Source organism: Sphaerodactylus townsendi, linkage group LG16 (assembly GCF_021028975.2).
Source record: "Sphaerodactylus townsendi isolate TG3544 linkage group LG16, MPM_Stown_v2.3, whole genome shotgun sequence".
Classification (NCBI taxonomy): domain Eukaryota; kingdom Metazoa; phylum Chordata; class Lepidosauria; order Squamata; family Sphaerodactylidae; genus Sphaerodactylus; species Sphaerodactylus townsendi.
Window position 1 is genome coordinate 28,508,590 of NC_059440.1, and position 25,595 is coordinate 28,534,184.

At 48.1% G+C, this 25,595-nt stretch overlaps 1 long non-coding RNA gene across 1 annotated transcript; it reads left to right on the forward strand.

Annotated features, from left to right (window-relative positions):
• The first annotated feature begins 257 nt into the window (after nucleotides 1–257).
• Nucleotides 258–21,117, forward strand: LOC125445487. The gene is made up of 4 exons (XR_007246309.1): nucleotides 258–268; nucleotides 4,004–4,012; nucleotides 13,071–13,075; nucleotides 21,009–21,117. It is a non-coding gene; the product is annotated as an uncharacterized LOC125445487 (long non-coding RNA).
• The last annotated feature ends 4,478 nt before the right edge of the window (nucleotides 21,118–25,595 follow it).

The window sequence follows — 25,595 nt, forward strand, 5'->3', positions numbered from 1 at the left end:
GGCTTACAATCTCCTTGCTCTTCCCCCCTCACAACAAACACCCTGTGAGGTAGGTGGGGCTGAGAGAGCTCCGAGAAGCTGTGACTAGCCCAAGGTCACCCAGCTGGCATGTGTGGGAGTGTACAGGCTAATCTGAATTCCCCAGATAAGCCTCCACAGCTCAGGCGGCAGAGCTGGGAATCAAACCCGGTTCCTCCAGATTAGATACATGAGCTCTTTAACCTCCTACGCCACTGCTGCTCCAAAGCAGCCATGCTCTTCAGGGGAAGTGATTTCTGTAGATCAGCTCTAATTCCGGTAGATCTCCAGGCCTGCCAAGAGTGTTGAACTAGAAGCACAGAGGACAGATCTGGATTTCCAGGAGAACACTGTGGTTCAGGAATGGATTAAAGTCCATCATTGGAACCTTCAGTCAAGCAAATATTTGCCAACAAGTGTTTACCAGATCAGTGTCCAGGACTTGTGGTATGCAAATTGGCAGCACAGTCTTGCAAAAGGCTAAGCTTTGCAGAGCGGAGAAGGGTGTGCTTGCTGCTTCAGATCAATTTCAAAAAGAGAGGTAAAGCGTAGCTGGAGTCAACAAACAAAGCAGAAAGCACCAAACCAAGAGGCAGGACAAGATGATGGATGCTAGACAAGGTTTAAACCCATAAGGTGATATACAACACAATAAATGCCAAGCCCGCAAATGTGGCTCCAAATTCTATGCCCAGTAGGAGAATCCAATAAGAAAGAACGGGCTGGAGACAACGACCTTGTATCATTGTGCAACAGCAAGAGTCCATATCTCTTTGCCAGTGCAGTAAATAAGTGAGGGGGGACGGGGAGTGAGCTGAGGAAATGGTGCGGAGGAGGAAGTCCGGGGACTGCAGAAAAGCGTGGGAAGCATCTTAAAAACAATCGCACGGGCAAATGAAGACATTTTCAAAAAGTTCCAACTGAAGAATCGTTTTAAAAGAGGATTCGTTTAAAACATTTTGAGGCTGCAAATAAAACGTTTTCGGGACCGAAGGGGGGTGAAAACCATGCAGAACTCCACGGAGGAATTGTTTTATTTCATGCCTCAAAACGTTTTAAAAGGTCTGTGCGGAAAAGGCCGCTGTCTGCACCCGTTCTGGTTAGTCATTCCAGAGAACTGAGCCCGACCCCTTGCTCTAGTAGAGATGCCAACCCCAGGTCAGTCCTGCAGTTCCACTGGAACTGCAACCTTCAGACAACAATGATCAGACAACAACGACCTTCCCTTCTTTTTTTAAAATAATTTTTATTGTATCATTTGAATATTACATTTTATATTAATGCTTTTCTTCATTTGTTTTCAAACAATACATTTCCCCTTTTTCCCCTCCCCCCTATATTTTTTCATAGTTTTATCAAACAAACAGCAGTAAGTTCATTCTTTGTAATCTCTTCTCCCATTTCTCCTCATTGACTCCGGCTTCTTTCATCCAGTCCGCGTATATGGTCCATATCTCCAAGATTTCGCTCTGTTTATCTTGCCACAGTTTATTCTTTGTTATTATTTCGAATCTAAAGACCCTTCCCTAAACTCAAACCTGCCTCCAAACTTCCCAGAATTTTCAAGGGCAGAGTTGACAACCATCTCCTACACCGTACAGTCAATCCTAAAATAACGCTCCAACGGGAGAAGAAGGTCTCCAAAGAGCTTGGTGGAGAGTTTAGGGGTGGAATTGGGGTGTTTCCCAGAATATGATGTAATTCAGTGGATCATGACCCCCCCCACACACATTCCTCCCCCCTTTTGCCATCAACTGATATTCGACTGGCCTCACGAGGCTATTCCTCCTGGAACCTAATAAGTATAACTCAGTCCTCATCAAGACATTGGGGGGGGGGGGCAGTCTTTTAAAGTTAAAAACATTTTTTGCCTGCATAATAAGACCTCCCTGGTATGTGCAGAGCCCTCTGCCTTGCCTGTGGGTGGTCCAGCTTCTCCACTTTAATGATAGGAACAGGACCATCAAGTTTACAGCTGGGAGAAGTAATGAGGCACGTTCCTCCAAAGCAATTTCCACCGTCAAACACGCAAGATACAGCCAGGATCAGGTTGCATAACTGAGATTCCTCAGCAGCAGAACCAAGCTTTCTTATCAGCTACTGAAAACCAAAGTTTTCGGGGGGGGGGGATATTCCTTGCAATGAGCACCCTGACCCCCTCCCCAACCTGCTGTCAGTTCTGAAGATGATAACGGGAGATTTGCTCCATCTGCCAAGGACAACTCTAGGAACGCAACATCTAGATAGAAGGACACAGGAACAGACTGTCTTGGTACCCCTTTCAGGCTCCGCTTATCACCCTCCGTGCTCTGTCCTTTAAACATTTTTATTGGCTCTTAAAAACAAACAAACAATGAGAGACTCCTATCCAGTGGTGGGATCCAAAAATTTTAGTAACAGGTTCCCATGGTGGTGGGATTCAAACAGTGGCATAGCGCCAATGGGGCTGGGTGGGGCATTCCGAGGGCGGGGCATTAATAATTTCTCTGTTACTGTAAAAAACTCTTACTGTAAAAAAAAGTTCCTAATTTCCAGCTGGTATCTTTCTGTCCATAATTTAAACTCGTTATAGCAAGTCCTATCGTCTACTGCCAACAGAAACAACCACTTCTCTAATTGACTGCCTGTCAAATACTTAATACTTTCAAATACTTAATTTTGTTTCTAGAAATCAAAAGAAGGATACTTTCCTTAAACAAGGAACTTTACCATATTTCTAAAACATGTTTTTAAAACAGCCCAACAGGGAGAATTATCCCGTTTTCTACCTTCACTAACCAGCCACATAGGAAACAACAGTACTTTATGATTTTTGGACCTAATGGAATTTCTAACGGAAAAGCAGACCAAATTAGGAACCCCCTCTCGGCACACACAAATAATTAGTAGCCCACTCTCGGGAACTGGTGAGAACCTGCTGGATCCCACCTCTGCTCCTATCCAAAACAGCTGCTTGACTGACATTGCAGAAAGGAAACCAAAGATAATCCCAGCCACCTCTGCCCTAAACGCCTCAGGGACAACCCACCAGCTCTCTGCTTCCCCTGCCCACTCTGCCAGGGGTCCCCAACCTTTTTGAGCCTGTGAACACCTTTGGAATTCTGACACAAGGAGGAGGTTGCAAGCACAAAATGGCTGCAACAAGAAATGGAGCCAAGCACAAACTGTCACAAAGGAAGGTTATGCATAACTCAAGCAGTAACCCTTCAAAATTCCAGGCCAAAGTTCTGTTTGCCATTTAAACCAGCATGGTATAGTGGTTAAGAGCAGGTGGATTCTAATCTGGAGAACCAGGTTTGATTCCCCACTCCTCCACCGGAGTGGCAGAGGCTTATCTGGTGAACCAGATGTGTTTCCACACTCCTACACTCCAGTTGGGCTAGTCCAGAAGTCTGCAACCTGCGGCTCTCCAGATGTTCATGGACTACAATTCCCATCAGCCCCTGCCAGCATGGCCAATTGGCCATGCTGGTAGGGGCTGATGGGATTTGTAGTCCATGTTTCTGGAAAACACTGTGGGCTGAGGCTAGTCACAGTTCTCTCAGGACTCTTTCAGCCCCACCTGTGTCACAAAGTGTCTGTTGTGGGGAGAGGAGGGGGAAGGAGTCTGTAAGCCACCTTGAGTCTCCTTACAGGAGTGAAAGATGAGATATAATTCCAAACTCCTCTTCTTCTTGTCTTCAAAAATGAACATAATGTTTTAAACTATTTTCGTGCATGCATGCAGCTTCCAGTCAAGATCCTTGTGCTATGGTGGCAACTACTACCAAAGCAATGTTTTAAAAAATCTGCCCAGATCAGATCTCCACTATGCAATCACAAGTCCTATTGGGTAAAAGCGTTCACTTTCTAAAAACACTTGGTGGGCACCCTGTACTTAGCCATTTGGCACAACTTAGCAGGTGAGGATCATTTTGACCTGTTGATATAATAGGGCAATCACAGACTCCTAGGACATTGTGTTGCAGTTGAGTAGAACTCCTAGTGACTTTGTGTTGCAGTTGAGTAGAACTATGTCAGTCTTTATGGTCTCCTCCGTCAGTGAAGCCAAAGCACCTTGATATGTAGTCTTTTAATAGATGAAAATGGAATGGGTGGGAGTTTTGGGGACCTACATCGCAGGGTTGTTTTAAGCATTACCGAGAAGCCCTCCAAGCTCTTCAGATATGTTATTATTACAGAAAGCTCTTATTGTCTCCCTGAATTGAGTTAGCTTGGCTCAAATATCACAGCGCAGGAATCCACTTGTCTGGAATAAATGAGGCTTTCAACTTGCCTTCAGACTATACAAAGCCAGGCTATCGCTTTCAGCATTCTTAGAATGCTTTCAACATGGGTAAATTCAGCTTGAATTCCTCCAGCAGGGATATGCACTTCCCTGGAAATCCTGCCACAGGAAATCCCCCCTCTCCAGGCCAATTTGTATGTATGCAACAGGACTCCTTTTGCCCAAAATATGGTGGCACGAATCACTCTGCCAGGTATTCCTGACTACTTGTTTATTTATTCTGTGTTGAATTTCCCCTACTGTATCTTCTGTTCCATTCCCCCCTGTTTTCCTATTGGGAAAAGCACTGCCCCCTTCCGCACACGCAAAATAATGCGTTTTCAAACCACTTTCACAACTGTTTGCAAGCGGATTTTGCCATTCTGCACAGCTTCAAAGAGCACTGAAAGCAGTTTGAAAGTGCATTATTCTGCATGTGCGGAATGAGCCACTGTTTTCCTTTTGGGAAAAGACCAAGGCAAAGAAGATGTTGAGCAGTTCTGCCTTTTCTCTATCCACTGGTAGCATTTTGCCATCTTCTCCATGTAGTGACCCTATCATATCCCTTTTCTTCCTTTTTCTAAGGACATAACCCAAAAAACCTTTTTTAAATTGTTTTTAACCTCTCTGACAAGCTTGAGCTCATTCTGAGGTTTGGTTTTCCTGACTTTCTTCTAAACTTTAAAAAGCACATTTGAATTTAGAAGGTGAGAAAAATAACAGATTCATGCTTGCAAATTTCTGACAATTAATTAGACACAAAAAATGCATCCAGGCTTTCGCGCTTGGCAACCGGGCTGTAGACGTTTCCATTGCTTCTCATAAATCCGAATCCTCGTTCCGTTCTTTCATACCTCGCCTGGAAAAACAGGAGTCCCACTGAGCAAGAAAGGCTGGCGACAGCTCTAGTGGAGGCTGCTTGTTGTCAAGTGTTGGATCTGCACTACTTTGAGATGAAACAGAAATATCTCTTCAAAATTTTGCACATCTTCAACCTATAAAAGGCATCTGAGAGCTCCATGCAAGAATTAAGCCTCTGGCTAAAAGGCAGGCACAGTGCCATCTTCTGGCAGGCACGTAGTACTGCAGCAAGAAACTTTTGGTGAATAAAGAACTGGGCAAGAACCAGGTCATCACTGATCCATGGGGTGACATCACATCACGACGTTTACTAGGCAGACTGTGTTTACAGGGTGGTTTGCCACTGCCTTCCCCAGTCATCTACACTCTACCCCCAGCAAGCTGGGTGCTCATTTTACCAACTTCAGAAGGAAGGAAGGCGGAGTCAACCTGCCACCTGAAACTGACTTCCTTTGAGATCGAACTTGGGTTGTGAGCAGAGCTTTGACTACAGTACTGCAGCTTACCATTCTGCACTGTGCAGCTTGTTCACTGGCGAAGTTAATAATGCTTGGCACTTTACATTACCTTTATAAGTTTGCAACTGCCCTGTAAAGTTACCCAGTACTATTATCTTGTGGTGGAGGAGGAGGGGGAGGAGCTTGGATTTAGGATTTAGGATTTATATTCCATCTTTCTCTCCTGTAAGGAGATGCAAGGTGGCTTACAAGCTTCTTTCCCTTCCTCTCCCCACAACAGACACCTTGTCAGGCAGGTGGGGCTGAGAGAGTTCCCAAGAATTGTGACTAGCCCAAGGTCACCCAGCAGGAATGTAGGAGTGTAGAAACACATCTGGTTCACCAGATAAGCCTCCGCCACTCAGGTGGAGGAGTGGGGAATCAAACCCGGTTCTCCAGATTAGAATCCTTCTCTTAACCACTCCACCACACTGGCTGGAGAGGAGAAAGGTCTCAGAATGCCCGCTCACTGCAACCCGATGAATTTATGACAGAGGCAAGATCTGAACCGGAGATACAGCAGTTCTAAGTCCAGTCTTTTAGTCACTGAGGTATGCGACTTCTCTTCACTGTGCATCAGCATAAAAAGCTGCAGCAGACACTCTTCTCTGCAGATTGCAAGAAGAACACAAATGTGCAGTCACCCCAGGTTGTCCAAGGCAAGAACCAACAGAGGTGGCTTGCCATTGCTTTCCTCCATGTACCATCCGCTGTTTTCTTTGGTGGCCTTCCATCCCAATAACTACCAAGGACAACTGTAAGGAATTCCGTAGAAGCAGAAATAAAAGGCTCTTTGGTGAAAAAAAGACCGTTTATTCAGACATCTTAGAAAGCTCAAGTACACGCAGTGGCAGGAATGACTTACTTCCCGCCAGAAGCACAGGTGGTTATAACTCTATTCATCCCATCCCCTCCCCGGCTTCCCATGGAGCGGAGACCTCTATCTCAGCGCAGAGATAAAGTCTCCACCGCATGAAGCTGGCCCATCAGCCTTGGGCTGTGGAATGTACTCAAGGTTAGAAACACTCTTACCATCAACACCATTGAAACCTTTACACTCTGCCTCCCTTAAAGAAGACCACTCCCCAGAGTTTTATGCGGAAAGGCGCTGTGAAAAGCAGGAAATAAAGATTGAAATCCAATATTTTCGAATAAAACCCATTGATTGATGCAAGAGGAATATCACAAGAGACTAAATACTCGCAAGCGTTTGCGAATAAAAGCGAGAGTCCAGGGATGGCGTCAATTTACGTGAGTGCTTGTGGCCATCAATAAAAGTTGGTGGTCTCTCGGTGAATTAGGTGCCGTAAGCAGGCATCGGAAGCGGGAGCCTCCTTCCAAGGTAAACTTTCGGAATGGAAGACAGGGATGAATGTTACTAGAGAGTTAGGCAAAATCAATGGGGCAGTGACATCATTAATCCGCTTTTAGTAATCTGAAAAAAGGTCCCACAAATCTTTTACTAGTTTGGAAAATTTATGCATCGTCTCTGAGAGATTTTGGTAGACAAATACACTTAGCGCCCTGCGCGCAGAGAGGAAAATCCGGCCCGGTGCTTATCGGCTTTGCAGCTTTTGGGAAGTCCTTAGCCTGTTGTAAAGCGGTCTGGACCGATTTCCATCCTCCTCGGCTGAGGATGAAATCCATTGTTGAACTCTGCGGGATCCAAAGCTGTTGGCGGGAAGTTGCGGCAGCAGCGAGAACGAGCCAATTGACCAGACACAATTTCAAAGGGGGGGTTTCTTTGTACTGCTATGAACGCACATTGTTATAGCAGAGTACTCGCATAGCCGGAATGAGCTTCGCACCAATTGTCTTGAGTGGTAGTTGGTGCCGCTGCGCGTAAATACTGCTCTAGGGTTCTGTTCGTTCTCTCCGACTCACCGTCCACTTTGAGCGTGGTAAGGCGACTGCCGGAAGTGACCCTCAACAACCCTAAAAAAACGCTCTTCCAGAACTTAGAAAATGAATTGGGGGCGGCATGGGTCGGAGACCACCTTAGCGAAGTAGTGGAGACGGTAAACATGTTGAATGAACAGCCGTGCTTAACTTAGGAGCGGAGGGATGGAAGCACATGGAATAAAATGGGCTTCTGTTTTGCAGGCCAATAAGTCCACCACCACCCTGAAGACCGTGTTCGCCATGACTTTCCGGAGCAAATCTGTAATAAAATCCATGGAGATGACTTCCCAAAAGGCGGGGAGGCCACCGGAGAGGAATTTCAACAGCCCATGGGGGCTTTCCGAATAGTTTTGGCTTCTGCACAACAGAGCAAACCCTTTAATATACGCCTCAATGTCCCTTAGCGCATTCGCCAGCCACCAGAACTGGCGGGCGTAATAAATGCAGAGTTTCAGGAAAGCCAAAATGTCCAGCGGCGAACGGGCATAAATGGCGAAAGGCTTCAAGAACCTGCTTATGGCGGAGGGGAGGCACGTACCAACAATCCCCGCCCGTAAACTCCTCTCCAAGCGCGGTTGGGAGTCATCACTTTCCTCGGCTGGGCTGGTGCAGCCCCGCCTCCTCGAGTTCCACTTGGGAAAGGAAGCCGAGGCTAGGAATGGAAGGCGGTGAAGAAAGGGAGGAGTGGGCGTTTGAGAATCGGGGTGACAGCCAGTCCCAAACTCGGGGAGGAGGAGAGAATAGTCGTGGAATGTCCCCGTGGGCAGCTCCACCCCTCCCGGAGTAGGGCGCCGAAAGCCGTCAGCCAGTTTATTGGTTTTTCCGGGAAAAATGGACTGTATGAAAGAGAAGCGAGAAAAGAAATCGGCCCAACGGAGTTGTTTCTGTGAGACACATCTTGAGGGGTGGAAAAATGACCAGGTTTTGTGATCCGACCAAACCTGAAAGGGGTGTTTAGCCCCTCAGCCAGTGGCGCCAAGTGGAGAGTGCTACTTTGGTAGCTGCAGTCTCTTTATCCCCACAGTCCAGTTGAGTTCCAGCACCCGGAGAATTTCTTTTGATAAATAAGCACGGAACCAGCCTACCATCTTTATTTTTTTCTGCAACAGGGCTTTTAAGCTGCTTTGTCCGAGGCATCCACGTGGAACCACAAGCGGGAGATCTGGGTCAGGGTGCTTTAGGATAGGTTCGGGTGGTAAAGCAGACTTTAAGAGCTGAAAGGCTGTTTGACATTCTTCAGACCAGGAAAGGGGGCCCCGGGCTTGGCGGACAGTGGATCTTTACCCTTAGTGCGTAAGAGGTCTGTGAGAGGGAGAAGTCACGCTCAGCGAATTGGGGTATAAAATTTTGATAGAAAGTATAAAACCCAGAAAAGATTGGGAGTTCTTCTGCGGTTGGTGGGGAGCAGGCCATTGGAGGACAGCTGTCAATTTTAGCAGTGATCCATTTTAAGCCCTCAGGCGAGATCCAGTAGCCAAATAGTCAATGGAGGTCTGGTGGAAACAGCATTTGGAGAGTTTGGCAAAGAGTTGTTGAGCAAGCCATGTTTCCTAATGCCTCCCGAACCAATGCTTCATGCTCTTCTATGGTTTTGTGAATAATTAAAACGTCATCTAAGTATACCACAACTCCCTTGTACAATAAATCATGGAGAACTTCGTTGATAGGGGCCATAAAATGCCCGGGGCCCCACTTAACCTGAATGGCATTATTGGTATTCAAACTGTCCAAACTTCTTTGTGTTAAACGCATGATCAGAGGTTCATATAGCCTTCAGCAATTCTGGACTCTGTAATAAGCTTCTCTCAAGTCAATTTAGTAAAAGTCGCCCTTTGCCCAGTGCATCTAAAAGGTCCTTGATCAAAGGCAAAGGATATTTATTGGACAGGGGCGCTGCATTGAGACCTCTCGATAATCTGTACAAAGCCGTGAGGAGCCATACTTCTCTTTTTTACAAACAAAAGCGGGGCAGCGTGTGTGTGTTTGGTAGCACCGCCCATTATGAACCCAGCGGGCTGAAGCGAGGTTCTTGTCCAGAAACGCACGGTTCCTTCTCTTCATTGGGACTCATACGGTGGAATTCTACCTTTTGGGCAGTTAAGCCCTGGCTGTAATAGCGATTTTGCAGTTAAAGGTGTCTCTATGGGGTGGCAACTGATAAGCATTCTTGCTCCTGAAAAAAACTCTGGCTAGATCTTGAGTACTGCGCCCGGTGGGATGCCAATAGAATCGGGGAGCAATGGCTGATGAAGCCAGGGAGGGTGTGTCAGGAGAAGTTGAGTTTCCCAATTCATGTGTTCACCGCAGGGAGGGTCAGTGAATTCTAAGATCCGTTCTTTCCAAATGAACTTTGGTTCATGTAACAATAACCATGGCATGCCCAAAACTATGGAGTGTTTGGCCACTGAAGCCAAAATAAAACTAATTTTCTCCCAATGGTGGTAGCGGAGGAGAACGGTTGTGTTTTGAACTGGGCGGTCCTTCTGCGTTCGAGAGGAGACTGCCGATCATTTGGGTGAATGGTATAGGCTTAGCAGGGAATTTGGTCCAGACCTGCTCCTCTGCCACCTGGGGCGCGTGTTAAGCAATGGGAGCAGCCAGAATCCCACAAGGGCGAGGCTATGTCACGAGAGTATATGTTTAAAGGGTTGGCCAGAAGCGGCGGACAGTAATGGGGCGCTGCCTTCCTTCACTCACAGCGTCAGGGAGTCGGACCCATATCCATGGGGGGGCTGAAGAAAGGCAAACAGCTGCTTCCCCTCCTCTGGTGTAGCCTTCGATGACATGGCAAGAAGAGCCGTGGAGGGCGGCCCCGATTCGCGTGGTGGCTTGGCAGATGGGGTAAGTAGCGGCTGGAAGCGGTTGGTTTGTTTCTTCGGACAGTTGGCGGCTAAGATGACCTGGTCCTCCGCGAAGTAAAGGCACAATCCCAGTCGGCGGCCAGGAAGGTGGTCGGTGAAGGCTGGGCTTTGCCTTGAATGGGCGCAGTAGCGGAAGGCCAGTGGGCGGCCTCCCGACACGGCGTATTCCAAAGCGAGATGCCACCTGGGATCCCAACTGGATCAATCAGCAATAGTCACGAGGAACCCGAATTAAAAACACCGTTTCCGCGCGGCTTACCGTCCAGCAGCATCGGTAACCGCCATTTCATGCGTTCAGGCCACTCAGGAGAGTCGAGCAGCCGCCTTGCAAAATTCCGCGGGCAAATTCTGCAAAGCGGTGGTTGCCCTGCTGGATAGTTTTGATGGTCTTGGATAGCCTCATTTTCGGCGCTCGGATCTTGAAGCGTAGCTCTCAAGGCTTGGAGGAATCACGGGCACCGTCGCGAGAAGTCTTCATCTTATGAAATCCAAAAGGGTCACAAACCAGTCGGCTGCTGCCCATCAGGACTGAGCGATGTCCGTATCTTCCAGCTCAGACCCGGTATAAATCATCGCAGTCTTCCATGTGGGCATCGAGTTGCAAAATGAAGTAGGGAAGCTTAGGCGGTCCCATCAAAGCGGGCGTCGGGGCCTATAAGTAACCCTTTCCACGGCTCTTAAAGCGCCCGGCAGCCGGTTACCTGAGTTGAGCAGGTTGGGCGAACAGCGGTTGCACAGAGGGGCAGGATGGCGGGCCCGTATCAGTGCGGTGCGCTGGCGTTTGGGTGGCAGGACCCAGCCCGCGTTGCCCCTCTGGCGCGGCAGTATCAGTAACAGCATAGACTCCAACTTGGGGCTTCCTGGTCTGCTGCCTCCTCAGTTCCTCTCCAGCGCCAGCCAGCTCTCTCTCCTTGCTTGGTCAATGCATCCTGTAGTGCGCATGCAGAATGCTTTTCTCGTTCCAATTTAGCCAGTTCGTCCCGTTTAATAGCTGCAGTAAGCTCACTTTGCGTGCGCGCCAAGGCCTGAGCATTTGGTGCGTATGTAAATCAGTCTGGAGTGTTCAGGACCTTATCATGGACTGACAGATTCTGTATTATTAATGCGTTGGGCGCATCTTTAGCGCGGTCCAACTTCGAGTTGGACTTCTTAACGTTGCTGTTCGGTCCCTCTGCAGGTTTCGGCGCTCTTGCTGCAACTGTGCCCGTTCCTCCTCCATAGCTGGCGTTCACGGGTCCATGCTTCTTGGGCGTCTGCGGTGAGCCCACTTCCTCATCCCAGTTCTCTTCGATGGGAGAGGAACAGATCCGGCTGGTGCAGGCTTTCTTGGTCTCTTCACCGTCTGGAAGCGAGACTTGGAGACACCGTAGCCACCGGTGGCTCCCTGGGGAGTCGCAGCAGCTGACCGGGATCAGGGGTCCGATCGGAGGCGATGCGGACACCTCCCAATCCCAGGTTTAGTCCCAGTGTCAGCCGGATGGGCCCCAGTGCTGTGCCCACGGTGGTTCTTTGGGAGCATCACCAAAATACGAGTCCAGGAATCGTTCAATGGACTCCTGGGTTGCCGCATGAAAGGTGGTCAGGCCCGTCTCCTCCATGACAGGTTGCATCTGGGGTTTTGTAATCCATACGAGAAAGCGGGTAGAGATCCGATCCACAGGCTCCGATCCATGGACAAGCGCCCAAATGACTCATGTAAGTCCCATGGTGGTCGTCCGTCCCTCGTTCCAGCGGAGTAAAAGGAAGACTTCGTGCTGATCGCGGGCGGGGAAAAGTCACCAGCGAGACCCGTTCTCCGCCGGTTCCTCCAGATCCAGAAGGAAAGGTCAGACCCTCTTTGGGAGGCTACAGCACCTTCCGCGTCAATATTCAACCTCTCCATGCGAGACACCAGAGGTCCACTGCACTAGGGATATAGATGAATTAGGATTCCTGCCACAATGTAAGGAATTCCGTAGAAGCAGAAATAAAAGGCTCTTTGGTGAAAAAAAGACCGTTTATTCAGACATCTTAAGCTCAAGTACCGCGAGTGGCAGGAATGACACCGCCAGAAGCACAGGTTATAACTCTATTCATCCCATCCCCTCCGGCTTCCCGTAGAGCGGAGACCTCATCTCCAGCGCAGAGATAAAGTCTCGCCGATGAAGCTGGCCCATCGCCCGGGCTGTGGAATGTACTCAAGGTTAGGCGGCTGCTCTTACCATCAACACCATTGAAACCTTTACAACAACCCTGTTTGACTTCCAAGTCTAACAACCTTAGGCCAGACTGGGTGGTTCAGGCTGTTATTCAGCAATATTTCTCCAAGGATCCAGTGGTGACGCCCAAGACCTTTTCGCACTGTGCACAGACTAGCACAATTCATGTGCATGGAGTTTCCTAAAGCATAATCTTGACGTTGTTGCATTTTGCAGGCGGACTTTTCTCTCTCCCTGCTTATTTTTTTCCTCTCTCCCTGCTTATATTTGTCAACATCTGATGAAGAGTCCTGTGCCACTCAAAAGGTTGCTTGTCAGTTTGTAGTATTTAGTTGATCCCAATGTAAGTACTGCTCCAACCTGGATGGCGCGGGCTCGTCAGATCTCAGAAGCTAAGTAGGGTCAGCCTTGGTTGTATGGGAGACTACCAGTGGTGGGATTCAGCAGGTTCGCACCACTTCGGCAGAACCAGTTGTTAAAATGGTGCTTGTAAACAACCAGTTGTTAATTTATTTGAATCCCACCGCTGGAGACCACCCAGAGAGTCCAAGGCTGCTATGCAGAGGTCAGCTATGGGAAACCACCTGTTTGTCTCTTGCCTTGAAAACCCTATGGGGACACCATGACTCGGATAGCACATTCCACCCCCAATCTAAATATTATAATAGCACTGCTGCTTTTAGGATTCCCTTGCCCAATAGAATCCCGCTGATACTTACATTTTTGACAAAACTAGGTTTTAGTGGCTAGGCCCACCAAAAAATGGCCGGCTGGCAACTCTTTTCTTCCCTTCCCTCCGTTTGAAAAAAAGAAGCTAATTTTGCAAACGAAGCTGCTCAGAAAACAGGGACATCTGAGAATGCGAAATGTAGCGAAGGCAAAAATTCAATGGAGCAATTAATTTAATTGAAAAGCGCTAGGGGAGAGGGTGCCAAAGAGAAATAAAAATGCATCTCCCTCCGACAAGAGCGGAACGAAAGAGAGATATTCAATGTATGGCGCGTCGGCTCGTTGTTTCTGCTGCTCTCAGAGTAATGTTTTGGCTGCTTTCCCACTGGGTGCGATAAATGGAGACCTTCCCTTGCCTACTTTGTGGGTGGAATTCGCTGGCTTTGAGCAGCAGAAGAAGCAGCCCTTCCATGAGGAGGAAAGGCCAGGTAGTCGCTTCAGTTGGCCAGCTTATGGTGCAGGGTGCGGAAAAGAAGAATGCAGTCAGATCTGACCCACAAGGCACAAATCTGTCAGAGGTCTCCCATGATCCCGTATTTCTGTGCCATCTTTGGCTTCCTTGCACTGAATTTTCAGTACTATTTGGGCATCAGTCAATCAGCATTGTATATATACGTTGTATACAGTGGTGGGATCAAGAAATTTAAGTAACAGGTCCCCATGGTGGTGGGATTCAAACTGTGGCGTAGCGCCAATGGGGCTGGGCGGGGCCCAACAGGGGCGTGGCCCAGCATTCCGGGGGCGGGGCATTCCTGGGCGGGGCTGTGGCCAGTCCTTGGGTGGGAAACGAATGCACGCAGTCGCAGGCTGCCATGCACGCCAGTGCACCTCCTGCTAGACTGCTTCAAGTTCTGCGCGCTACTGCTGAGAGGAGGGGCGTAACTAAGGCAAAAATCACGTGGCAAAATCACCCATTAGTAACCCCCTCTCGGCACACACAAATAATTAGTAACCTACTCTCAGGAACCTGTGAGAACCTGCTGGATCCCACCTCTGGTTGTATATGTGATATATGTTGTATATATGTGGTTGCTCCTGTCAAATCACAGCTGATTTAGGGTGACCCCGCTTGCTGCGTTTTCAAGGCAAGAGATGTTCAGTGGTGGCTTGTCGTTGCCTGCCTCCATATCACACCCATGGTGTTCCTTGGAGGTCTCTCACCCAAATACTATCCAGGGCCGTTCCTGCTTAGCTTCCAAGATCAGACAAGATCGGGCCAATCTGATTGGCTGTGCAGATTTATACAATGTGGCTTCGGCAGCAACCTCCACCACAGAACAAGGATTATTCACAGGGTGAATAAAGTTGTGATAGTAGCCACTGCATGGAGGGCTCCACTGAAAAGGAACTGGAAAGAAGACCCAGCAGACGGCAGGAAAGTGGTCAGCTAGGAAGGCCTGTAAGGTCAGCAACCTCTCTGTCCTTTCGTGCCACTGCTTGTCAGTCCTTAGACTGATACTCTCGGGTCTAATATCCTGCTTCTTCTCAGGAGTTAGTGTAAGAGACCCTTCCTGCCTAGCAAGACAGCAGCATGCTATCCTTCTCCTCTTTCCTATCCCAAATGTAGTTCCTTAATAAACAGTGTTGTATAGTGGTTAAGAGCAGGTGGATTCTAATCTGGAGAACCGGGTTTGATTCCCCCCTCCTGCATGTGAATGAGGGAGGCTTATCTGGTGAACCAGGTGCGTTTCTGCACTCCTACATTCCTGCTCAGCGGCCTTCGGCCAGTCACAGTTCTCTCAGAACTCTCTCAGCCCCACCTACCTCACCAGGTGTTTGTTGTGGGGAGAGGAAGGGAAAGGAGCTTGTAAGTCACCTTGAGTCTCCTTACAGGAGAGAAAGGTGGGGTATAAATCCAACTCTTCTTCTTCTTCTTCTTCTTCTTCTTCTTCTTCTTCTTCTTCTTCTTCTTCTTCTTCTTCTTCTTCTTCTTCTTCTTCTTCTTCTTCTTCTTCTTCTTCTTCTTCTTCTTCTTCTTCTTCTTCTTCTTCAACATTTACCCAACATTTGGCCAACATTTTTTAAACCATGTGTTGGCCACTTCTCTGTGCAGTAAAAACCCAACTTTCTCCCCCTGCAGCAACCACTTTGTGGCTTTGCCTGCCACACTGCACCAGAAGTCTGAAGGAGCCCACAGACTTTAAAAGATGGGGGACCTCTGATTTCCACAGTCAGCTTCTGCTGGAAGAACATGAAGGCAGAAGAGGAATAAAGGAAGGCTGGGAGTAGGGGGAGGCAAACGCAGGGACAGGATGAAGATGGCAGGATCTAAAACCACCACGTAAGCAAAGCTGACACGGGAGAGAATTAATATCGCTAAAGTGAATGGCTGGCTCGGACTCTCTGGCACATTAAGACATCGGCAAAATGAATTGCAAGAGCCCTTTAGTAATGGCCGAATGAAAACCGTGCCTCGTAATTCCAAGAAGAGGTGCTTGAATATTAATTACGCTGCCGGAGATATCGACTGGCAAAGAAAGGCGAAGCTATGGAAGTGGAAGCCTGTTAGAGGGAGCCGATCTAGATATTACAGCTTGGGGGATCCATTGTCTAGGATGGGTAGCTTTCAGGTGGGGGCTGGAGCTCTTCCAGAATAGCACCTTAAGAGATTGGTAATTCCCCTGGAGAAGATTGCAGCTTTGGAGGCTGGACTGTATGATAAACATCACGTCACCTCACCCAGTGGTGTATCTGCCAGAGGGACGTGGGGGTCAATTGACTCCAGGTGCCACCTATTAGATCATGTGGAGGGGTACCGGGGTGACCCGCAGCCTGGCCCTGCCAGGCTGCTCCTTCAGCCGGCAGAGGAGAGCGGCGGCTGTCCTGGGCAGCCTGGTGGGGCCAGGCTGAGGGAGCAGCCTGCGGCAGGCCTAGCTTCACCAGGCTGCCCGGAACCGCCACCACTCTCCTCTACTGGCTAAGTGGGGCACGGGGGCATTGGGGCAGTGGAGGGTGCCCCTAACAATCCTATCACCCTTAAGCACTAGTCCACAGGGGAGGTTGCCTGTTGTTTCCTTTTATGATCTCCTGCTCTAGCTCTGCACCATTCCAATCAGCCTTTGCAAGAGCAAATAATTCTGCCCATCAGCTATGACTGGGTCATTAAGAACATAAGAACAAGCCAGCTGGATCAGACCAGAGTCCATCTAGTCCAGCTCTCTGCTACTCGCAGTGGCCCACCAGGTGCCATTGGGAGCTCACATGCAGGATGTGAAAGCAATGGCTTTTTGCAGTTGTTGCTCCCGAGCACCTGGTCTGCTAAGGGATTTGCAATCTCAGATCAAAGAGGATCAAGATTGGTAGCCATAAATCGACTTCACTGACTCCCCCTCTAGAGACAAAGCAGAATCAACAGAGGAGGCTACCCGATGCCTCTCTGTTTGAGTCATTGTTCAGGTTGTGCCAGTTTCCAGCTAAGACTGATGCAGGAAGTGAATGGGCTCCTCTGCTGACAGGTTGTTCTTCCAGTTTCACATTCTAGAAGAACAGGGGTTTGGGGAGTCAGCGTGATATGTTCTTCTGATTTTAATGCAATAAAATAACAAGAATTTGGCACACTTAAAATACTTAGGAAACATCAGGGTGAGAAAACAATTAGCACAAGGAAGAAGCAAAGATGAGTTTGAATGAATTGCTGGCATTTAAAGAAAACATACTTTATGGTTTTGCAGTCAAGTCACCAAAGAACTTTCTTTGTGAAAGCATTTCTTCAAGGCACCTGGGGGAGGGGCCTCAAAGTGAGCTCAGCAAAAAAATAAATTAAAAAATAAATTGCAGAGATCTGAAAACCATGAAGAGCCTCATAAATCAATAAAACCTGGGCCAATTTGCCTTTGCAATTAGAGTAATGAATTTATCCAGTTGCATTTTTAGACCAGAATGCTGAGTTTCTAATTTCTTGTAAAAGCCTTTATAGCAAATCGTGCCAGCACAGAGGAGGAGCTGGCACTGCCAATCATTGCCACTAGAGGGCTGCCTAGAGCAAGTCATGGCCACCAGCAGCTGATAGATGGGTATTCTGGGCAGGGGTCATTGCCCGCATGGTATGTGCAAATCGTCTGTTCGAGGCCATGGAAAAACAAAGGAAAAATGGAAACCGTTCTCTGGATGCAACCATTGTGGTGGTGGGGAACTGTTTCTGATTTAAGATAATTTTGTATTTCAGATTGTGGCGGCACTCTAGATGCACTGCCACAAGACGGGGTGATGGAGGCCATTGGCTTATACGGCTTTAAAATGGACTGCACACAGAGGTGGGATCCAGCAGGTTCTCACCAGTTCCCGAGAGTGGGTTACTAATTATTGGTGTGTGCCGAGAGGGGGTTACTAATTGGGTCCACTTTTCCGTTAGAAATTCCGTAGGCTAAAATCATAAAGTCCTGTTGCTTCCTGTGTGGCTGGTTAGCGAAGGTAGAAACAAGGATAATTCTCCTGTTGGGCTGTTTTAAAAGCATGTTTTAGAAATAGGGTAAAAGTTCCTGGTTTAAGGAAAGTATCCTTCTGTTGATTTCTAGAAACAAAATTAAGTATTTGAAAGTATTAGTTTTGACAGGCAGTCAATTAGAGGAGAAATAGTTGTTTCTGTTGGCAGTAGACGATAGGACTTGCTATAATGAGTTTAAGTTATGGACAGCTGGAAATTAGGAACTTTTTTTTTACAGTAAGAGTTTTTTACAGTAACAGAGAAATTATTAATGCCCTGCCCCCCGGAATGCCCAGGCACGCCCCCGTCGTGCCCCGCCGAGCCCCATTGGCGCTACGCCACTGTTTGAATCCCACCACCATGGGAACCTGTTACTAAAATTTTTGGATCCCACCACTGACTGCACAGAATCATGGAGGAAAGATCTAGCAATAGCTCTTGGTCAGGATGGTGAAACAGAGGCAGTCTTCCAAATACCAGTGGCTGGGTGACGAGCTATGGGGGAGGGAAGGACTGTTGCCTTCAAGCCATGCTTGTGGGATTGCGAGAAGCACCTGGCTAGGCCATTGTAGGGAACTGGCTGCTGGTCTAGATGGACCTTTGCAAGGCAAGTCATAAGTTCCTGATGTGATGATGTAGCGGAGGGGGTCCCCAACACAGTGTCCCTGGGGTGCCACAGAGCCCACAGACTCCTTTTCCAGTGCCCTCCAAGTGTTTTAAGGAAGTAGATGGGGCCAGGTGGGTCTTTTGTCTGGTAGGGCTTAGCCGCTGGAGATCTGATTGCTTGATCAGATTAGAAGGGATCCTGTTGAACACAGCTTTTGCCTGAAATGATGAGGAGCTGCTGCTAGATTTATGTGTCACCTCGCTAGCCCCGCATCCTGTGGCAGTGATTTGGTGGTGGCTCCCCCTCCCACGGCAGCCATTTTGTTGTTGCGCTCCCCCCCCCCCACATCAGAATTCCATGGATGTCCTCAGGCTCCAAAAGATTTGCGGGCAGAGGATCAGATGAGGATCAGGAAGGGCCCAGGTTCAAAAAACCCCTCTGCCAGGGAAACCCATTGGGTGACCTTGGAGAAATCACGCCCTCTCAGCCTAACCGACTGCACAGAATTGTTGTTGTAACCCACTTTGGGTACCCACTGGGGAGAAAAACAGGGTGTAAACATCTAAATAAATAAATAACCACAGCAGTTACAAGCAGAACCCCCTAAACCATAGGTGCCAAACTCGCCGTCCTCCAGATGTTATGGACTACAGTTCCCATCATCCCCTGCCAGCATCGTGCTGGCAGGGGATGATGGGAACTGTAGTCCATAACATATGGAGGGCCACGAGTTTGACACCTGTGCCCTAAACAGAGAAAGTAAACTTTTGAGAACTAGAAGCTCAATGCAAAAACAAAACAAAACAGGAAAGCAACAGTAAGGGCTACCCACAATTTGTGCATCTGGTCCTACCCCCCCGGAGGGGACCGGAAAATGCCATAAATAAAGACAGATGATATACAGCTTTAGCAACAACTGTGCACTCCTGTCGATCACCTAATAACCTTTTACTGTTGCTATTATTAGTCTGATTGTTGTTTTTATCCTATGCCTAATAAAGGGAATGAATGAATGAATGAATGAATGAATGAATGAATGAATGAATGAATGAATGAATGATACACAGAGCAACAAGGAGGGGCGGTAACTCCGCAGCCCCCCCCCCCCCGCAAGCCCAGTGGAACAGCTCAGTTTTGCAGGCCCCGTGGAGCTCACCAGGGTCCTGCAGGGCCCTAACAGATGGAGAGGCAGGGGTCAGGGCTGTGAACAGGACCCTTCATGAGATGCCTTTTGGTTGTCCCTGATATCTGTAGTCTGGAGTTCAGTTATAATTCTGGGAGGTCTCCAGGCCCCTCCTGGAGGCTGGCAACCCTTAAGGCTCCATTTAGCTGTCATTGCACTTTTTAAAAAATCTGGGGAATTCTGCTTGAGGACCTTTTAGCCCCTCGGCCTCTGGAGACCAGGAGTCTTTCTCCATCGGAGCCATTTTTAATCTTAGCTTTTTGTCTACCGATAGAGGGCAGTAACGTATAACGTGAGAAAAGGCCAGGGAACACCTCCCTCCCCCCCCACACACCTTATTAGTATTCCTCAAATCGAGAGTCCATCCTGAAGAATACTTAACAGGGATTAGCCACCCCTTCGCACACTTTAGCCACCCTGCCTCCCCTCCTTCCCCTCAGCCCCCCATTGTGGAAACTAAAAAAGCCCCCAAATGCTTTAGCAGTTCCTCCCAGGGAAGGTACTCCAACCCCTTGATCCTATTAACTGCCCTTTTCTATACCTTTTCCAGGCCGTAAAGTTTAACGCGGTAATCCCTAAACAGCGTTCTGCACAAGAACTGTTCACGAGCAGCCAGGGAGGAAAAGTCAATTCCACAATTAAAGGCTTCTGGAAGCCCCAAAGGAATACAGGCCCAGGGGAGGCTGCCCACCGCATCTCTCCACAGCTGATATCTCCGGCTTCGCCTCCTTCCAATCCGGTCTCTGTTTTTGGCTGGTCTCTTCTTGGCCATCCTTCAATTGCTCTCGATGCAGAACAGCAAGAGAAACACCTGTTCTGAAAAGAGGTCGACTTTCGTGCCTCTTTAGGTCACTACTCGGAGTTGCATTTGCATTTATGTGCATTTCTTTATTTATAGGCCAGCTAAAACTCTGGCCTCCCCTCCTCTGTTTTCTCGCAACAACAACCCTGTGAGGTAGGCCCGGCTGAGAGTCTGTGGCAAGCCCAAGGTCGCCAAGTGAGCAGCCGTGGGAGAAGTGGGAGTCACATCCAGGTCACCCACAATTCTAATCCCCCACTCTATCCACTGCACCAAACAGGATCTCACTCTTCATAATGACAAGACCCTCCCAGATCAGTGACTCACACAGATATACAAAGGGGGCCCTCCTGCAACAGCCAATCATTTTTATTCCTCCATATTCTAAAAGCAATTCTCATTAAAGGAAAAAGGAGAAGCAGCTCCTCCATTTGCCCAATTGGGACTGACCACCCTTTGGCTTCTGCCCCAGCTGATCTGTCTCTTCCACCTGGCCATTCATTAACCATTCAATTTTTTTTAACAAAGTGTAAGCAAAAGTATTTGGGGTGAGAAAAATAAGTTATAACTTGTTGCTGATTTTTTAGACAGTTCTGTGTTTTCACTCTGTTCTCAACTGCCCTGAACTTGGCGAAGAATGCACAAAACAAAACAAAATTAAAGTTGGGGTGTTGTGGAGTTTCCGGGCTGTATGGCCATGTTCCAGTAGCATTTTCTCCTGACGTTTCACCTGCATCTGTGGCTGGCATCGAAGTGAAAGCGTCAGGAGAAATCTTCACAAATGCAAACCATACAACCCTGAAATCCCTAACAACATCCCAGTGATTCCGGCCCTGAAAGCCTTTGACAATACAAAATAAAAGTTAATAAGTCAGTTTCGCTTGCCCTTTCTCAATACAGAACCCACGGACTGGCATTTCCCTATAGGATAAAAGGACCTGTAATTTTCTCAGATACATCAACTCAGGGACGTAGGACCATCAAAGCATCAACCAGAGCTAAGCAGTATTGTCATTTTCCCAGCTGGGGACAAAAGACAGAAACCTTGATTTCTCATATCCCTCCCTATTGAACCCGGCACATCAATCAGACTCTCCGGTCTGGCTCTCTCCACGGCTGGGCATGCGCTTTGACTCCCAGCGTTTTCCCAGTGGGGTACCAAAGAAGATGGAGACACCGTTGCTGCGGCGACCCTCGCTGCCGCTTCCTGTTACTCCAGATGTCTGTCGGTGTCTCTCCATACGAACCAGCTTCATCCCATATGGGAAGCTGAAGGCTTCTTTCACTAACCATCCTGGAGACAAAATGGTCCCTTTTCTGAGCCACTTTTCCATGTTACCAGACAGCGGCTGATCCCCGCCGGGTGGGAAACAGATTCCTCTCTGATTGGAAAGATGCCGGGTGGATTTGCTTCTTCCTGAGGGTAGTTGTCAACATAGGGTGGTTTAATTTTTTCATTCCCTCTTTGTGGCTCCGTCTGATATGATGATTTGCTGCAACTCGCACAGCCTCGGTTTACAACCTGCACATTATTTTCATCTATCTTGAGTACTCAAAACAGAGGTTTATAAAATCACCCCGAGAGAGGAAAATGTGTTTCTCCCTCGTGGGCTTGTAATACACGGGGTCCCACAGGAAAACTGATAGACATATCCTCAGGATAAACAACAAATGTGAACGAATGAGCGAACGAACGAGCGAACGAGCGAGCGAACGAACGAGCGAACAAACAAACAAACAAACAAACAAACAAACAAACAAACATATTGCCTGCTCCCGGATCAACCTTTGCAAACTTTGGGATCCTCATCTGAGGAACTGCTTCGTCTGTTTGCAGCCTTCAAGCCCCCCTCCCCTCCCCAGGAGAGGGCTTTTTCCTCTGAGGCCCTTCATTATGGAATGCTTTCCCCTTAGCCCACACTAAATCAGTCAGTTTTTTCAGTGCCAAACTTTTTTGTCTCCTGTATTTGTTGTTTTGCTCCTTTATGCTTCCTGTTTCTACTATTTGTACAAGGTTTTGGGTTTTAAAAAAAATATATTGTTAGACTGTATTGTTGAAGGCTTTCATGGCCGGATTCAACTGGTTGTGGTGGTTTTTCCGGGCTGTGTGGCCGTGGTCTGGTGGATCTTGTTCCTAACGTTTCGCCTGCACCTGTGGCTGGCATCTTCAGAGGTGTATCACAGAAGGAAGTCTGTTACACCTCTGAAGATACTAGCCACAGGTGCAGATGCGTCGAATCCTGTAACCACAACCAACCTACAATAATGATAGACTTTATTTTTTGTGTTTTACATCCTTTTAAAATATATGTTGGATAGAGTTATATTGGGTGAGCCAATAGGATTTAACGCAGGTTAGTCCATGGCTGTTAGGTGGGCCGTGTCGAAACCAGACTGGCCCATAAGCAGCTGTGGCCAAGTCTAGCCCTGCAGGGTAGGGTCTGAGGTCAGTAGCTGATGCTAGAAAAAGCAAGAGTTGTGATCAGGCAAGGAAAGAAGGCAGAGCTTTCACCTGGCCAAGCCAGAGGCTTCCAACTGCCCACCAATCAAAGGTTATGAAACCCTCCTGCCTTATATACCTGAAAAGGACCTTGAGGCTGGAATACTGTACAATCACAGGTTATAGCCCCATTTTGTATTCCAGCCTAGAGTTGCCAACCTCCAGGTGGGGGGTGGAGTTTTCTTGGAATTACAACTGAGCTCCATATCAGAATTGTACCTACCGCCATATGGGGTCAAATGTCCCTGGGCTGCAGTCATTTAGTCATGGGGGGGGGGGGCAGAAATCGCTCCCACACCCCTCCTCCTTCCCCCAGGGTCCATACTCTGACTTCAAGACTTGGTTGTGGTGGGGGAGGGACGACCGCCCTTACACATGCCGGGGTGTTGGGGTGGGGAGCAGAAAACTCAGATTTTGCACCAGGATACATTTTCCCTAGATATGCCTCTGCTCCATGTTGCAGAGATGACTACCCCCAGAGAAAAGGGCAGCTTTGGATGGCTGATGCTACGGTTGGGTTGAGCTCCTTCGCCTCCCCAAACTCCACCCTCCCTGATCTCTGCCCTCAAAACGCCCAGAATTTCCCAACCTGACCCTGGCAGCCCTAACGTCCACCTCCTATTTTTCCTATGAGAGGTGCCCGCTTGACGGATTTGCCACCCAAAGCCACCCAAAGCAGATCTAAGCTTCTCTCCTCCTCACCATCCAGGGTAGGGCTCTGGCTGGGCGAAGCAACAGAGAGGCCAAGTGGTTAATTGGCTGTCACATCAAGGAGTGTGATGACCTGGAAAATGACAGCATTTTGACCTGTGACCTTTAGAGGCACCCTTAACTATTTTCAGGTCAGGGGAGAATGGCCACGTTTTTTTTTTTTCCCTGCTTGGATGGGTATGGGGAGGTGTTTGCCAAAGAACTGCTCGATGGCTGCCCATATAAGACATCAATCTATGTCCTATTATTATTAAAACATAGGTAGCTGCATCAGAAACGGAGTGAAAAAAATCACCCACCTCGACATACCCCAATTGCAGCCACGAAACCATTTGCACGAAGCAAAACGAATACAAAAATTCAGGGAGTACAGATTGATCCTACATCCTACAAACAGCTCGGTCCAAGTCCAGTAGCATGTTAAAGACCAACAAGATTTTCAGGGTATCTGACGAAGGGAAGTTTGAGTCAGCATGGTGTAGTGGTTAAGAACAGGTGGATTCTAATCTGGAGAACCGGGTTTGATTCCCCACTCCTCCACCTGAGTGCCAGAGGCTTATCTAGTGAACCAGAGGTGTTTCTGCACTCCTACATTCCTGCTGGGTGACCTTGGGCTAGTCACAGTTCTCTTAGAACTCTCTCAGCCCCACCTGCCTCACCAGGTGTCTGTTGTGGGGAGAGGAGGGGAAAGGAGCTTGTAAGCCACCTTGAGTCTCCTTACAGGAGAGAAAAGCAGGGTATAAATCCAAACTCTTCCTCTTCATGTAAGCAATTCCCTGCAAATCTTGCTGGCCTTGAAGGCTGGACTTGAATCTAGATGTTCTACTTGAATTTAGATGCCAATGCAGCTACCCCCTGAAACTGTGTGCCACAGAGAATTCTGGGAATTGTAGTTTTATGGGGAGGATCAGCATCCTCTATCTCTTTATTTTACTTTACTGGATTTGCATGCCGCCCTGTGAAGAATGGCTGCTGACCCAGTTTAATGTGACCGCGTGGATATGCCCTTTTAGAATATTCCTCGGAACAGCACTTCTGAAGCGTTGATGTCCATTTCTCTCTCTTTCTCTCTCATTCTCACTCTCTCCCACCCCCAGCGCTCCTCCTCCACTTGTCTTTATTTTTTTTCTTCAATGAATTTAAGTGTGAGAAAAAATCATCCAGGGGGAGGGAAAGACCCATGCCACCCCCATTTTTCTCTGACACCCCCTCCTGATACACCACACAGAACACAGCACTAATGAGCGTTATTCTTAGCAGATTGCTGGGGGTGTTTGGGAATCTTGCCGCCACGGCGTGGCTAACAATCGGAGCTGTCAGCCAGGCTGAGTCCACTGTTAAAATATCTGAGAGCCTTTGTCGAGGGGATGGGAACTTCAGACTTAACAAATGCATTCTTTTTCTCATTTTGCAGCATGGGCAGAGGCAGGGGGGAGGAACGTGCAAGTCCCCCCCACCCAGTTAATTCCTGAGACCACCTAAAGAGAGAGCTTGGTATGGTGGAGCAGGAGAGCTTGCATGCAAAGTGGAAAAGCGTAAGCCCAAGGTCTGAGCCTAGATGTTGTGTGTGTACATCCATCTATCTATCTGCTTGTGTCCTGCAAATTATCTAAACTACCCTGTTTCCCCGAATATAAGACATCCCCGGAAAATAAGACGTAGTAGAGGTTTTGCTGAAGTGCAAAATATAAAGCATCCCCCAAAAGTAAGACGTAGCAAAGTTTTTGTTTTGGAAGCATGCCCGTCGAACATAACACAGAAAAATAAGACTTCCCCTGAAAATAAGACATAGTGCATCTTTGGGAGCAAAAATTAATATAAGACACTGTCTTATTTTTGGGGAAACACGGTATGGAGGTCAATTCAAATATTTGAAACTTTTAACCCATCCTTCCTATAACGTTGTAAGTCAGTGGTTCGTATCTGGCTCATGCTTGCTTAGGCATCTGACAAGGTTCCTTAAGCAATTCCAAACAATAATCTGGCTGTTGGGCTTTTTCCGGGCTGTGTGGCCATAGTCTGGTAGTTTTTGCTCCTAA